A 15,514-nucleotide genomic window follows, 5' to 3' on the forward strand; every position below is an offset into this window, starting at 1 on the left:
TGTGTGATGCAGGTCTAACCCCAATAAACCCACCGTGTCCCCACCATCATCTATAACATACACCCTCCCCACCATGATCTACCAAGGCTTGTGAAAGGTCCTCAGAGGACAGCATTACAGCTGTCTACCACAGTGTCTGTGTCTGGCTTCCTCATGCAGAAACATGGCTTGTAAGGTCCCTTCATATGGTACCAGCCTTTTTATCTGGCACATAGGGGACAGAGCAGGGTGAGGATCTCACCCACAGTGACTTTTTATGTCCCAAATTAAATGGGTACTTGCCTCTTCTTTGAGTGTCCAAGATGTGGATGCCTCTAACTTTCTGCCACAGCTGTCCCTCTATCCCCACAGCTTGATGCCTTTTCATTCCCCCGTTCCTTTCATTCATGGTTCCCCGGCATCTGCCTACAACAATACATTCAATCAATATTTCCTGTTCCATGCTGTGCTTGCCATAATAAAAAATAATAGTCAGTCTATCAGAGGCACGTGCCCTTTCCTTACTAAGACACTGTTGATTGTTTCTCATTTACTAAGAATTATGATCCTTTTTTTCCATTACAATACTGATAATAAAAACTTTTTTTAAAGTGAGGTTAACAGATGATGCTGATGAGGCATGTGGAAATAAAGATGGATAATCTTCTTGAGTGTTTGAGAAAAGAATGCTCAGCTCCAATACCACAGTGATAGGAATGGTATAAATATTCATATAGGTAGGTAGATTACCTATCTACTTGTCATTTTCATAATAGAAAAATTAATTGATTAATATATTAGTAGTAAGTAGGGATAAGATATTATGCAAGTGATAAGTACAGGACTATAAAGTGTGAAGGAAGCATGTGGAGGCATTGCACATGAATGCATACAAAGTGTTCCAAATGAATAATAAGGCAAGGAAGTTAATCAATCACATTGGACAGATTTTATTTGTATACAACATGCACCTTAGAAACTGAACAGATGATAGACAGTATGTCAGCACAAAATCACTTCCAGACGGGAAGGAAGACAAGAATAAGGTGGAATGCTTCTCCCCCCAGAACTGTGCTGAGAATTTTTCTGTAAAATGCTCTGAGGAAGCAATTTCAATTATCCCACATTTCTAACAGCATGTTTGGAAACAGTTACGTACCCCAAACACAAAGGATGGGAAAATTTACTGCCAGAGTCCTCCATAATATTGGACACTTCCACAACTTTCATCTGAGAATCTCAAAATGCTTTGCAAACAATAGTTGGGCCTCAACAACCTTTATGATCATCTTATGGCTTGATAAACTGTGGCACAGAGATTACTCCATTTGACATAGTTTACACCATGGCAGACTCATTTTGTGGAAAAGCTGGACATGATCTATAAGAGGAAAGGAAATCGAAAAGTTTGCGATAATCATAGAGGAATATCACTGCTTTCTAGCGCAGGTAAGATCCTTGCACGAGTGTTGCTGAATCGCCTGATTGACCACCTGGAACAGGGTCTACTACCCGAGACACAGTGCGGCTTCCGCAAAGAGCGTGGCACTGTGGACATGATCTACGCAGTCCGACAGCTCCAAGAGAAGTGTCAAGAGCAGAATTGCGAATTGTACACCATCTTTGTGGATCTTACCAAGGCTTTTGACACTGTCAGTTGCGAAGGTCTGTGGCGCATCATGTCGAAGTTTGGGTTCCCTGACAGATTTATCCTGATGGTACGTCAGTTCCACGACGGCATGACGGCTCGTGTTCTGGACGGCGGAGAAGCTTCAGAGGCCTTTCCCGTCACAAACGGCGTCAAGCAAGGGTATGTGTTGGCACCGACCCTGTTCAGCATAATGTTTTCAGCTATGCTGTCAGACGCCTTTCAGAACAGTTCCTTGGGAATCAGCCTGAGATACAGGACTGATGGGAAACTGTTCAACCTGCGAAGACTCCAGGCTGTCACCAAAATAAAGGAGACTGTGCTACGAGACCTCCTTTTTGCTGACGACTGTGCCCTGAATGCTGGATCAGAGCAGGAAATGCAAGCTAGCATGGATAAATTCGCAGCAGCGTGTGACAACTTCGGCCTCCTCATTAACATAAAGAAAACCGAAGTGTTGCACCAGCCAGCTCCGAAAGCCCAACACCAAGAGCCCACCATCACAGTGAAGGGACAAAAGCTGCAAGCAGTGGACCAATTTACATACCTTGGCAGCACCCTTTCTCGCGCTGTGACAATTGACATCGAGGTCAATTGCAGAATCGCCAAGGCAAGTTCTGCATTTGGCAGACTGCTGACCAACGTGTGGGACCGCTGTGGAATAAGCCTTGCTACAAAGCTTAAAGTCTACCAAGCAGTAGTGCTAACTACCCTGATGTATGCCAGTGAGACTTGGACTGTATACAGGAGGCACGCTAGGCAGCTGAACCACTTCCATATGACTTGCCTCTGCAGACTTCTGAGGATCCGGTGGCAGGATAAGGTGCCAGATACAGAAGTCCTCTCTAGAGCAGGCCTGCCGTCAGTTTACACTCTGCTCATGAAAGCCCAGACACGCTGGGCAGGCCATGTTGTAAGGATGCCAGACTACCGCATCCCCAAACAGCTCTTCTATGGTGAGCTGTCTCAAGGAAAGCGATCGCACGGGGGACAAAAGAAGTGATACAAAGACAGGCTGAAAGCCTCTCAAGTCCCTGGATATCGACATCACCTCCTGGGAAACCTTGGCACAAGATCGATCGACATGGCGTACGCTGATCCATCAAGGCTGCCAGACATCTGAAGCCAGAAGGATAACCCTAGCAAAAGAGAAGCGAGCACTTCATAAAGCTAGAGCTGCAAATGCTGTAACAGTGGTGCCCACGCATGTCTGCCCGACATGTGGCAGAACATTCCGTGCCCGTATTGGCCTTGCCAGCCACCTGCGGACGCACTGTGGACAGCTTACAACCTGCTAGATGTCAAGGTCTTCTTCGAAAAACGATGGACGAACATCATCAATAGACAGCACTCCCTGAGTAGTACTGCAAAGTTTTATGGATACTCTTCTTAACACCACAGTATTACCATGAAATGTAAAATGAAATTGTTTCCTTCTCTTCAGCATCTTGATATGTGTATGAGAGATGTGGATTCCAAGGATACAGGCATTAAGAGGCTTTTGGCCTTCAAATTGAAATGCTACAGGCAACTGCTGCATGGCAATATCTCATACAACTAGCAAAGAGGTAATCATCCAAATGTATAGCAGAATCAGCGTGATACCTGACATCATCAAGATGATCAGAAAAAGAAAACTTGAATTTGTGGGACACATGGATTAGAGGAGCAGAGGAAGATTGCTGAAGGAAGTTTTACAGGGACTGGTACTAAGTGCCAGGGGTAATGGCATCTGCAGTGAGTGTGGTTTGATGATGTGGCTGACTGGACAGAATGCATCATGCAGTGGCATAGCCAGGTTTTAAGTGTAAGGGAAGCAAACATAAAAAAGGCGCCCCCCTTGGCTCCTCCTCTGGCTATGCCCCTGACTCCTCCCATTTCCCCCCAGATTAACCCCGGGGCCGGCTCAGGACTCCTGCGGGCTTCCCGGGGGTCCCCCCGCAGTCCTGGGAGAGTCTCTCCTGCCCAGCACATTCTGCAGGTATCCCCCGTCTGGCCCCACCCGTGGGGTCCCATCCCCCCCGCCCCAGGCTCCAGGCTCCTGTGCTGTGCCAGGCCCCTGATCCAGACAGCACGGCCTGCGCCCCTGCCCTGTGGGCCCGGCCCTGGGGAGCCCCTCGCCTGGACCCCCCAGTGCAAGGCACCAGACCCCCCGCTCACCTTCTGTCCTGCGCCGCTGCCTGTCCCCGGCCTGCTCCTGATGCTCGGTGTGTTCCACGTGGGACTCACCAGCCAGGTGGCCTTAAAGGTGCAGGGGCCCTTTCACCTCCCCCCACCCACCGCATTAGCAAGGGGCGGGGAGCACTTGGCTGCCGAGTCCTGAGCCACCACCACAGAAGGTGGCTGCGGCGATGTTGGGGCCACGCTGAGCGTGGGGCGCGATGGCCAAGGAGCCGGCCCCCTCACTCCTCCAGCCGCGCCTGCCGCCCCCCCCCCTCCCCCATGGCTCCTCCGGCCATGGTGTTGTCAGCGCCAGCTGGCAGGCACCACTTCGGCATCTGCCGCCCCCCCCTCCCCCCGCCCATGGCTCCTCCGGCCGTGCTGCTGCCAGCTCTGGCCCAGTGCCGCTTTTTGAAAACATGCTGAGGGGAAGCGGCTGCTTCCTCTGAACCCCACTAGCTACGCTACTGGCATCATGGCTCACTTCTCAAGCTGTGTGAAGACCACAAAATGTGGAAGAAGATTGCTGGCTAATAACGCTCATATGTTGTGTTTACTGTTCATTGTGAAGTGACTTTTTATGGTGCTTTGCCCTATGAAAATAAATAATAGTTCTTCACAGATGTTACTCATAGCAACCAATCAGCATATGTGACACAATTCCCAGAAATTATACTTTTCAGAGAAGTACTGAGTATTGCATCACATTGCAGTGGTACAGTATGTGCATGTCAGGACAGATTAAGTCTAAACATACTGTGACCTTGTGCAGTCTATATGGTTTTATAAAAATTTAATAATAAGTGAATATAATGTAACTGAAATATGCTTCATGCAAAAGGTCTCTTGTAAGGTATCATTACAAAGCTTATAATCTACTAAGTGTGATCATCCTATTTGTATAAAGGTACCATTCTTGTATCTGAAACTAGAAATATGAAATATAACTCTGAGGGCCTATTGTAATTACGTAAATTGTGGGCCATTAATGGTGGTTTGGAATCTTGATGACTCCCATTAACTAGGGCCATTGCCTGCAAATGGCTGTGTTTTACTTGTAAGTCTTCCTGTATACGTGTGTGCTGTCAAGTGGGTAATGAAGTCTTTAGTGACATGTGATCATGTCACCTGAACTGGAAATCCATAGGGGTTTCCCCACACAGGTTCAGATCCTGCCGACTATGCCACTGTGACGAGTTGGATCACAGAAACCCCCTGGGGAGCTGCCACCCAGGGTGGCTGCAAGAATGTTTTGTGCCCTAGGCGAAACTTCCACCTTGCGCCTCCCCCCTCTCCCCCCGCCTGAGCCCTGTGGCAGCTCTCCGCCTCCCCCCCACCCCAATGCAAAATGAAAATGAGACCTGTCAAATTTTGTCATGAAAAAACATGAGAGAGAGAGAGAGATCCATCGCAGAACCGCCAGTAGCATGGGGAATTTTGGATCAGGCAGAGCAGGGACAATCCTCAGTCTCCCTTATCCAGAGCAAGTTTCCTAACCACCATGCTATTGGTAATTGCAGGAGTCTTGCTCGTTTCTTATCCTCTTGTCAAAACTGACACATTTCTGCAAAAAGCATTTTGGTTCGGATGAAATACCATTTTCAAACAGAAAAAGGTTTTATCAAAAGTTTTGTTGTCAGCTCTAATTCTCACACGCTTTCCTGGTATGTACTACACACCAAACTCACCGATATCTACACATTACAGAATCTGATATCTACAGACAGTTTGGGCCTCTCAAAATGGGGTGAAGATATATTTTTCCACATAAGCCTGTACTATTGCTGCTACACAGATGCTATGCTGTTGTGAATGCGAGAGGAGGTAATCCACAAGGCAACTGTTCAATTACGTGAAGCGCACAGTACAAACGTTTTGAGAGCTTCTGGTCTAAAAGAATCAGGATAAAACTCCTCACCTTGTTTGTCCCTAAAAAGAGAAAACTCTGTTCCTTTGTTAGATCATGCTAGGCAGTTATATAATTCTGCTCAGTAGCACCCTTTATCTTTGTGAGGTGTTAGTTGTGTAGCCTATAAAAACTACAATCTCTGAAAATCCAACAGTGTTAAATACTTATTAGGGGCTGTCAGATGTTGCTGCAGGCACACCCACGCATTCTGATCATTTGCAGGAACATTCCCAAGAAATTGCCGTGGGAACACACTGGTACACGCATTCCAGTAGCAGTGGTGGCGACAAACCAACACAGCTCTATTCCATTTAGTTTTGATGCTGAAGTATCGTACGCACAAAAGGAGACCCATGCCAAATAAGTGAAGTAAAAATAATGTGTATGACGTACAGCGGGGTAGAAGATTTGACAGCATTAATTTGGAATGGCCAGCCTAACAACAAATGGTGAAGGGGAATTCAACACTGGGCGGGGAGGGGGAAACATTTTGGTGGAAAGAGTTGTAAAAAAAAATAATAATAATAATTGTGAGATATTTAAAGCTGCCCAGAAGTTTGGAATGTTAAAATAGGGCCCAACACTAATAAATCAGTGGGCAGAGCAAAGATGACGTGGTCAAAGATACATGATAAATGCTATTTAGCACATAACTAGCATCAGAGAGAGTGAGTCAGATGTAATGTGCGCTCAAAGCTTGGCAGCTAGGGCTGTGAGAACAGTTCAACTGGAACCCTGAACCCACATGAAACCAGAGTATATTTTGGTTCTAATCCTGCTCGCAAACCTTAGTCCAGGTTCTTGAACAGTTTGCTGACCTGGACTGATGCTATTTATATTACTCAATCTCACATAACTCAAGTGGTAACTCACTGTGCCCTTAGCAGCTACATGCTGGATAAATTAGGAGGCTGGAGAAGGGTTTGACTGGACTATCTGGCATATTTTTTCCAGGCAGTTTCAGCACTGTGCTTGGTAAGCTATTGAAGTTTCTGGTCATATTTATCACAAAACAGTTGTAATATCTGTGACCTGCTCACCTTCCTTTGCTTATTTTCATGGCTTTGTAACAGAACATTGAATGTATTATCACAACTTTCCTTCCAGGCAGCTGGTAGTTCTTCTTGAAAAAGGCATTCAAGCAATCAGCTGCAGCCTTCTGGGGGTGGGGGTGGAGGGGTTAATGAAGAGTTTAGGTGATGCAGCTATTTTCCCCACAGATGCAGCATGTTCTTCCATGATGGTCCAGTTTTCCCTGAGACTGGCCCACAAAGGAGTTTAATGGACCCATTATTGGTTAAAGGCTAGTTGTGAGGAGCTCATTTGAGGTATATGTCAAAATCTTAGGGGTATGTATTCAGCTTTGCCCTCTCTTAGCTAAAGGCCTAAAGGGGAACTGCACCAGCAAAATTGGCTGTTTCCCAACACAGGCATATGAAGAATCTTTCTCCTAATTGAATCACCTTGCCTATGAGCAAGCAGAAGCATGGCAAAGCTATTCAGCCAGCATACAGGCAGAGTTATGTTGCTGCCTCAGCAGGCAAAGTCTTTGTCCATCTATACCTAGCTTCATGGTAATGATTCTCAAAAACACTGTTAGCTTTAAAAAAAATGTTTTGTGTTTGTTTCAGTAAAAAGAAACAATTTGGCAAAATTGACACAATTCACAACATGTTTTGGTGTCATCAAATCTGCATTTTTCGCTGTAAAAAGGTTTCAGTCAAAAAATTTTCACCCAGCTCTAGTCATAGCCCTTACTCTTCTCCCCAGACACACTATAACATAAAAAAGCTTACCTCTGTCACTCCTTGTTGGCTTTCCTCATCAAGATACCCTTAAATTCCTGAAGGAAAGGACTGAAAAAAAATTAGAACCCATCTTAGTTTACTTTATAGGTGATTATTATTATAAACCCAGTATAACTGAACAGTTATCTGCCTGCAACATTTCCATTAATATGTGGTTTAATAAATCATGGGATCTCCTGTCCAGTGTTAGAAGTTACATGCTGTCTGGCTATTTCCTTGAAAATAACATCTATTTATTAAACACATAGAAGTTACCCAAAGTTTGCATCAACTACTAAGTCAAAATGTTTCATCTTACTAGCAATAAGCAGTTTTGTTATTCCTATTATTTTTCTTTAATATGTATGATATATTATGAATACAAGTCATGCTGCTTTTCTTGCTCAAAACATTCACTTAATTTAATCTAAAGTACCTCTCCTGCTTTAGCTGATAACAGATGACATCTTCTGAATTGTGTGAGGATATTTTATGCATGGCTTTTCTGGCAGAGGTGTGTACAAAATGGAATAGGAGACACAGGTTTTCAGACACTCAGAGGCAATTGTCGCATTCAGGAAATGGGAGCAAGGGAGGATAAGTGTAGTAAGCTTTGTGTTTGTCATCCTGCCTTCTTCTAATCTTATCTGATTTGACCTGCAGTCTCTGAACACCTGTTGCATCATGGATTTTAGCACATGGGACAGCTTGTGGGCTGTATGTCATATGTTTTAGTCCAGCAACACAAGCACAAGCCCGTTGTTTGGAGATTTTGTGCAATAAACAGAACTGTGTGGCCCTGGTGACTTGTGTGCATGAATAACTAGCTGCATTATTTTATCATTGTTCTTTGTATTTAATTCTGAGTGCCATGTGAGGTGGGAATAGCCAATTCTGATCACATGTTTGTATTGGGGGGGAGGGGAGATGTAGACCAGCTATCAACAAATAACAGGACTCATCAGCACCCATATCAGAATACTGAGGTAGGCCCCCATCCCTATTAGAACTCATTATCTAAAATATGAGTTAGCAATTTCAACCACCCCAGACATGATTCAGCAAAAAGCTCTCATTGAGCTGTTAATATCAGCTCCAGCCCACAGAGGCATCCAATGTTACACTATGGCTTCAAGTGAGGGGCCTGTAAAATGTCAGCTGAAGATGCTATTTTAGATAAAAGGAGATTTTTCAAAAAAGGGAACTAAAACCACTAACCTTTTTCTAACTGCTTTGTCTGAAAAGCTGTTCAACTAAGTTGCACTGCTTTATAAATGAAATCCTCATTTTGGCCCTGTTCCAGCATCCATTCAAGTCCATGAGAATCTTTTCATTGAGTTCAGGGACCATTGGAGCAGGCTACCTGTATCAGTGATAGGAAAACCTTAGAAAAAATCAGAGATTGGGTTAAGAATGGATGAGCACCCCAAAGTTCAAGATTTAGCCAAAGCCTATTCAACCTTTCCCAAATCCTCATGAATCTACAAAGTTTAGTTTGAAATCTCTCAACAGGTTGTTATGCAATATTTCCAAAACTCTGCCTCCTTTATTGGATGAAATATCATAAGAACAGTATGTACTCCTATATCATCATTTTAATTTCCTGCTTCTGCTGGATACTGGAAGCACAAAGATAAGCAAAAATGGTAGCAGAGGGAGGAGTTCTTCCATCATTTTTTAATGTTTTTATAAGGTTGTTCACCACTGTGGTAGCACCTAGTTTCAGAACCATGGAAGTGGGCTTCAGAATGGGAGAAAGTTCAAAGAGTTTTCTAATTTCATCTGATATAATTTACCCGTCTATATCAACATGTCAGATTTCAAGAAAATGGTGTGGTGGGGAGTTGGGAAGAGACAGGATACATTCCAAGAATGAAGAAGTTTTCAATGGAAATACTAACTTGTCCTGTCACGGTGCTAGTACACACTCCACACAAACTAGAGTGCCACTTTGTCCTGTTACTGTTAACGTATTCCCTGTGTGCTCAAACAAAATAATGGACCTTGGACCCCGTTGTGCTAGGTGCTGTACGAACAGAAGAAAAGACAGCCCCCGCTCCCAAAGAGCTTAGAATCAAGCTCACTGTCTCCCCAGGTCCTGACTTAATAATAGAGCTGGAAGAAAAATGCAAATAATTTTCACAGCACATTTAAAGAAAAATTAAAATGTCCCATTAAATTTTAAGTGAAAAACAAAACCTGAAAAATTTGTTTTTCATAAACCAGTTTTGATTGTTAAAAAAAAAGTTTTCAGTAAATGTTCAGTTTACAAAAAAAGAAAAGCTCAAACATTTATACCTCCCCCCCCACAAAAAAAAACATAGGCATTTTTCATTTTAAAATGGTTCAGTGAAAAAAATTCAGTTAGCTCTACTTACTATCATTTAGAGATTGGCTTGAATCAAAATGTCACATCCAAATGCCCCACAGTTTGGGATTCAAAATAAAAATTCAGATCCTGATTTTACAAATGGCCTCAGCATTTATAACTGATTTAACCAAAACCCCAGATCCAAATATCCCTGAACTTTGAAGTATTAGAAATCCCAATCCAGATCCAAATTTTGCATCTTAAATCATTCATATCTCTATGGTTTCACCAAATTTATCCCAGGCATAATCAGACAACTCAACTGATCTCACTTGAGTAATTTTCTCTTAGGCAGTGTCTGCATGTGATACCTTGTGCATTATTACTATCATAATAAACTAGGTTCCTTCTCCTGGTAAGATAGGTAGTTAACCTCTCAGGCCAAATTAAAGAGTTTCCCTTTTTGTGGTAAACGAAAGTACAAGAGAAAACATTTCTCTGTGAGGGTCTCAGCCGTCATTCACCCGCCTTGGGTCACAGCCCTGTTCCAGGGTCTATGTGATCTTTTCAGGGATCCACAAACAGTCCTTCCCACCCATGGTCACAGGGGGTTCAGCACACCACTTCAAGGTGGCACTCTTGAGTCATAGAGAAACCTGGGCCTTCCCTCTGCCATGTGAGCATGCTTACATGAGGGCTTGTCTCTTAGGGCTCCAGTCCTGCCTCTTCCCCAGGCTTCTTCAACACAGTCTCTCCCCAAGCAACTTTCCCCAACTCCCTCTCAGCTGTGAACCCTGTTGGCCCAATCTCCAGTCACTGAAGAGCCCCACCAGCAACTACTGCTTTCTCCACATCTTTCTCTATACTGCAAAAAGTAGCTTGCCTTTATACTACTTGCTTTTCCAGTAGGTCTTGCCTTTAGGACTACAAATCCAAGGGTCCCTAGGCCAGAATTCCCTGGACCTGGGAGGAAATTAGGAATACAATAGAGTTGAGACCTGAACCTCTCTTGAAGGCCTAGTTCACCCTGTTACAGAGTGCTTGTCAACAAGACCTTCAGATAGATGTACAGTATACATGCAAATAATTTTCAAGAGTTAAAAAGAACAGATTAGTACAGCAGTGGTCATTAGGAAAATAGATGCAGAACATAGAGCACACACTGTACACAGCATTGCCAATCCCAAGCATTCAAAAATCATGGGATTGGTTTAAAAATTAGTATTTTAAAAAATAATTAATTTGGGGTTCTATTTACTTGCCTTTTCGTTTTTGAGCCTATAAATCACACCTAGGTCTTGTCTTCCAGCTTTTATCTGCCATCATGAAGGCTAGAAACTTACTTTTTGAAATAATGAAAGGTGAGATTTGCACCGCTCCAGGAACTAGGGCTTTAAGGAAAACACCAAATATCACAAGACTCACAAGGAACAAAAAACCACCAACAACAAAAATCAAGAGTTGGCAATGCTTACACTGTGTAACGACCCAGAGATCGAGAGTAAACAAAAAGCCAGTGCCCAGGAATTCTTGGCATAGCAGCACAGCAGCAAACCATGACTGTGTGGCATGTGAGTGTCCCAAAGAGCAGCTAAGCACAGTGAAGCATAGGGATATTTATATCAGTATCTCCTGCAGGGCATTTCTGAAAAATGTACATGAAAACATTTTTTAACCAATTGAAACACTGACACCAACTTTGCCCAAATAGTTTGAGTAAAAGTAGAACTTCCTGAAAGAGTAAGAAAATAATAATAAAAATTGGCTTTACAATGCTAGAACCAGCTTGTTACCTCTCATCATCGGATATTTCTACTAGAACTGAGAGAGCCTGGAATTGCTGAAATAGTCTTATGTTTTTCAAGCTAATGGGTGAGTCCTTTGAACCAACAGTCATGTCCAGTACACCGTATTACTCTACTTTCAGTTACAACCAAAGCTTTTGGAAAGCCTAGAATCATAGAATATCAGGGTTGGAAGGGACCTCAGGAGGTCATCTAGTCCAACCCCCTGCTCAAAGCAGGACCGACCCCCAACTAAATCATCCCAGCCAGGGTTCTGTCAAGGCTGACCTTAAAAACCTCTAAGGAAGGAGATTCCACCACCTCCCTAGGTAACCTATTCCAGTGCTTCACCACTCTCCTAGTGAAAAAGTTTTTCCTAACTTTTGGCTGAATGTTAGGCCAAAAATGGCCAAAAGTTAGTGCTCATGTAAGCCAAGGAGGATCTTTAATCAAAGCAAGGTTAAAGGGAGAAATCTTGTAGTTATGGCAATGGACTGGGACTCAGAAGGTTATGACTTGTCTACAAAATAAAGTCAGCATATTATACGGCAGTTGAAAACTGATTTAGTATATCCACACAGGGAGTTGCACCCACTTAACTAAATCAAGTTAATAAGCCAACTTAGTTAAATCTGTGCAAGTGGTATATGTAGACCTCCCTTAGGCTCAATACCTGCATTTACCATAAACTTCCTGTGTGACCTTGCACAAGTAACTTAATTGCTCTATGCCTCAACTCCTAATCCATAAATGGAACAATAATGCTTCCCCATTTCAGAGGGGATGTTATGATGGGCTTGGACACTATGGTAATAACAGGCATATAAGTACCTGGACAGAGTGATATCTAGCAGTTTACAAGATGCCACTCTCCTTTCTGCCAGGAAAGTGTATCTCAGATGATCTACATCACCCTCTCAGCTCCTGTTCAGAGCTATGTCAGAATGATTCTTAACTTTATATATTTTTGAAGTATAAAAAAAAATATTCCAATTGAAAACCAGTTAAGTTAACCTTAGGAGGAAAACATACATGTGAAAATATTGTTCTTCACAAGTATTTGGGCAACTGTTACGTATTTGCAAATCCTGAACATTTCAAGAATTTGATCACAGACACTTCTTTGTCTGAAAACCAGAACCAGAAGTTCATCTTTCATCACTGTCCTATTTAAGAAGTTCCAGTCATCTAATCAGCTACCACAAAAATCATGCACATTGAACTCTGAATAGCAATGCATAGACAGCCCATAGATTTGAAAGTTATTCATTGAAACTATTCAGGGAATAATTAAAAATAATGAATACATTTACAGAAACCGTAAGTGGCCTTCAGATGATAATCTAGCCAAAGAAGGGCAAAAGTCATGAAGAATATGAGCAGTTTGTCCATCCCTAACTGTGAGCATTATTGTAAAGCATCAATGGCAGCTTTACCTGCTATGGGATCTCACAACAGAAAATGATTATTTTATGTCTAATCACTCACTTAACTTCATTCTACACTCTTCACAAACTTCATTCAAAATTCATTGTTCTAATTCAGCTGGGTGGGGTTTTTTAGTTTATTAATTATATTTATCTGTACTTGTGTGTTTATTATGTATCTTTATTCTATGTATTATGTATCCTCTGCATACACACAAAGACACCCAGGACATTGGATAAAAGGAAGAAGTTTGTTTTCTGCCATTATAGTATAGACAATAGCATGCTTTAAAAAAAAATCTTCTGGTGGTCAGTATCACATGGGCTGCGGAATATTTTACAGAACAATAGGGAACCTAATTAGTTTCAGGTTGGGAAGTTAGATTCATCACCTTTTATTTCTTTGAAAGAACTCAGTCTATTCCTGAACATGCTGATTCATTTTTATCTGTTTGACCACAAATATTTGAGAGCTAACAAACCCTGAGGTCCAAAAACTCTTCACAACATTTTCAGTGGATGTGTTTGACATTTTGGGGGATAGCTCTTTAATACAGAAAGTGAACCGAAAGTTCACTTTCACGTAATACATGAAAACATCCTGCTTCATGTTCATGCTGTCTTAAGGCTACACTGCCTGAAGATGTGTTCATTCACTTGCACTGGAGTGAACTTCATTTAAGACTATAACCATGTGCTGCTGTTATCACCACATTCACTAAAGCTGAGGTGAATGTTTCAAATAATGAACCTCACATCATGTTTTGGCTCACACTGCTAACACATGTCTCTGAGATTACCAGTGTTCTTGCTAAGTACACTGCTAGTGCAGCAGTAGTCTTTTAATCAAACCCTCTGCCCAGAAGCACACCAGCATAAGCATTAAGTTCACTTCAGATCATGGGAACATTTTGTTTTACTCTAAAGACTCTCAGGACTGCCTTTGGGAGCAAAGCTTCAGCTCAACCTTTATATAGCACTGTTATGACTCCAGCAGCATTAACCTTTTATCAACTGCAAGACACATACTATATACACATGTCCTCCAAAGCATTTATTTGGTTAGCAGTCTGAAAAATGCCATTGTGTTTAAATTGCTGTACTGGTCTCATCCATGTTAGATAGATGGTCTCAAGTCTGATTAACTCACCTCCTGCTTGATATGTGGGTTTCACCCTCACCCTGCATTGCTTATAACACTGAGATTAAACATGAAATACCTCTCTGCCAGGTAGTCAGTTCAGCATCAAGGCTGCTGGAGAAAGGGAACCAGAATCTTTCTGAAGGGAAAAACTAATTAATTGTGATGACAGTTTTTTATCTTAATATTCACCTATTAAAATCCTTTCTGATTAGCTCGGCACACAAGCCTTTATGAAAGGCCCACGATATAACAGCGCCTCTGAAAGTCAGGCTTTAGTGGCCTCAAGTGGTTCTCTGGCCTCCATCAAACAATACCCAGACCCTTGTGTTTTCATTCAGACTCCAGGGAAAACCCTCAGAACACATGGCTCCACTCTTACTCCAGCCTTACATGTGGCTTATGTTTTCAGCAGTGGCTCCTATTGCTTCACCTATCTATTCCATAAAAGAGCTTAATTACTTTCTAAATTTATCCTGAATCAAGGGTGATTGTTAGGCCCACCAACTTCAATGAGGTTTCACCCAACTCCCAGCATAACAAAGCATATTCACACACACACACACACACACAAAGATATGTGCTCACACATTTATGCAAGTTTTTCCTTTACACATAATTCCCAAAGGCATCGTGTTCAGAATACTGTTGCTTGCTTTATTCTTTATATGTTACGTGTATTTATAACATGACTTTACCATTCACAGCGCTGCTGAATTAGCACTCCTTTCCTTGTTGCTGTACACAATACAGATGTGGGCCTGCATTTTTAATAGTCATCAGATGGTAGGATTTGTAGACATTTTACATTAGATGAAAAAAAGTTTGCATGCAGACACAAATCCGCTTATCATGGTGAATAACTGTTGAAAAATCAACAAGACTCCTCTTTGGCAGTTCTTACTATGTGCTCTGAATGATTTTATTCAGAAACTATTAAGAATTTTATCTGAGTAATGAGTCAACTCCCAATCCAGGCAAGCACCCGAGTTTAATTTGGCAGTTGTGCAGAGCTACCGTTTATCAACAAAACTTTGTTGTGACAACTACTTGAAGTGTAGCAGCACTTCATTGCTAAATATATAATATAGGTTCTTTTGTCTGTTTGCTCTAGCTTCACTTTTAACTATAGCGACTGTGAGCTAAACTTTATACTGGTCATCAAGCTATGTAATTTCTTCTCAAAGCTTTCCAAAGATAGACTTGTCATTATTTGGCTTGTTTAACATATCAATACAAATGCTGTGACCTGTGTGCCAGTTAACCTGCCAGGGGCCTATCCACAGGGGAGGGAAGAATCAAAAGCCACAGGTTATATTTTGTTGGGTTTGGTTTTTTAAAAGTTAAAATGACAATATCCCATGCAAT

At 42.3% G+C, this 15,514-nt stretch overlaps 1 long non-coding RNA gene across 1 annotated transcript in view; it reads right to left on the reverse strand.

The window, feature by feature from the left end:
• Positions 1-281: 281 nt before the first annotated feature.
• Positions 282-15,514, reverse strand: part of LOC120408770 — a 135,146-nt gene continuing 119,913 nt past the window's right edge. Inside the window, exons 5-7 of the long non-coding RNA XR_005600955.1 lie at positions 8,702-8,867; positions 7,493-7,552; positions 282-405 (exon numbers count right to left, since the gene is read on the reverse strand). This is a non-coding gene — a long non-coding RNA (uncharacterized LOC120408770). The remainder of the gene's footprint in view (positions 406-7,492; positions 7,553-8,701; positions 8,868-15,514) is intronic.

The sequence above is a fragment of the Mauremys reevesii genome, linkage group 6 (assembly GCF_016161935.1).
Source record: "Mauremys reevesii isolate NIE-2019 linkage group 6, ASM1616193v1, whole genome shotgun sequence".
Taxonomy (NCBI): domain Eukaryota; kingdom Metazoa; phylum Chordata; order Testudines; family Geoemydidae; genus Mauremys; species Mauremys reevesii.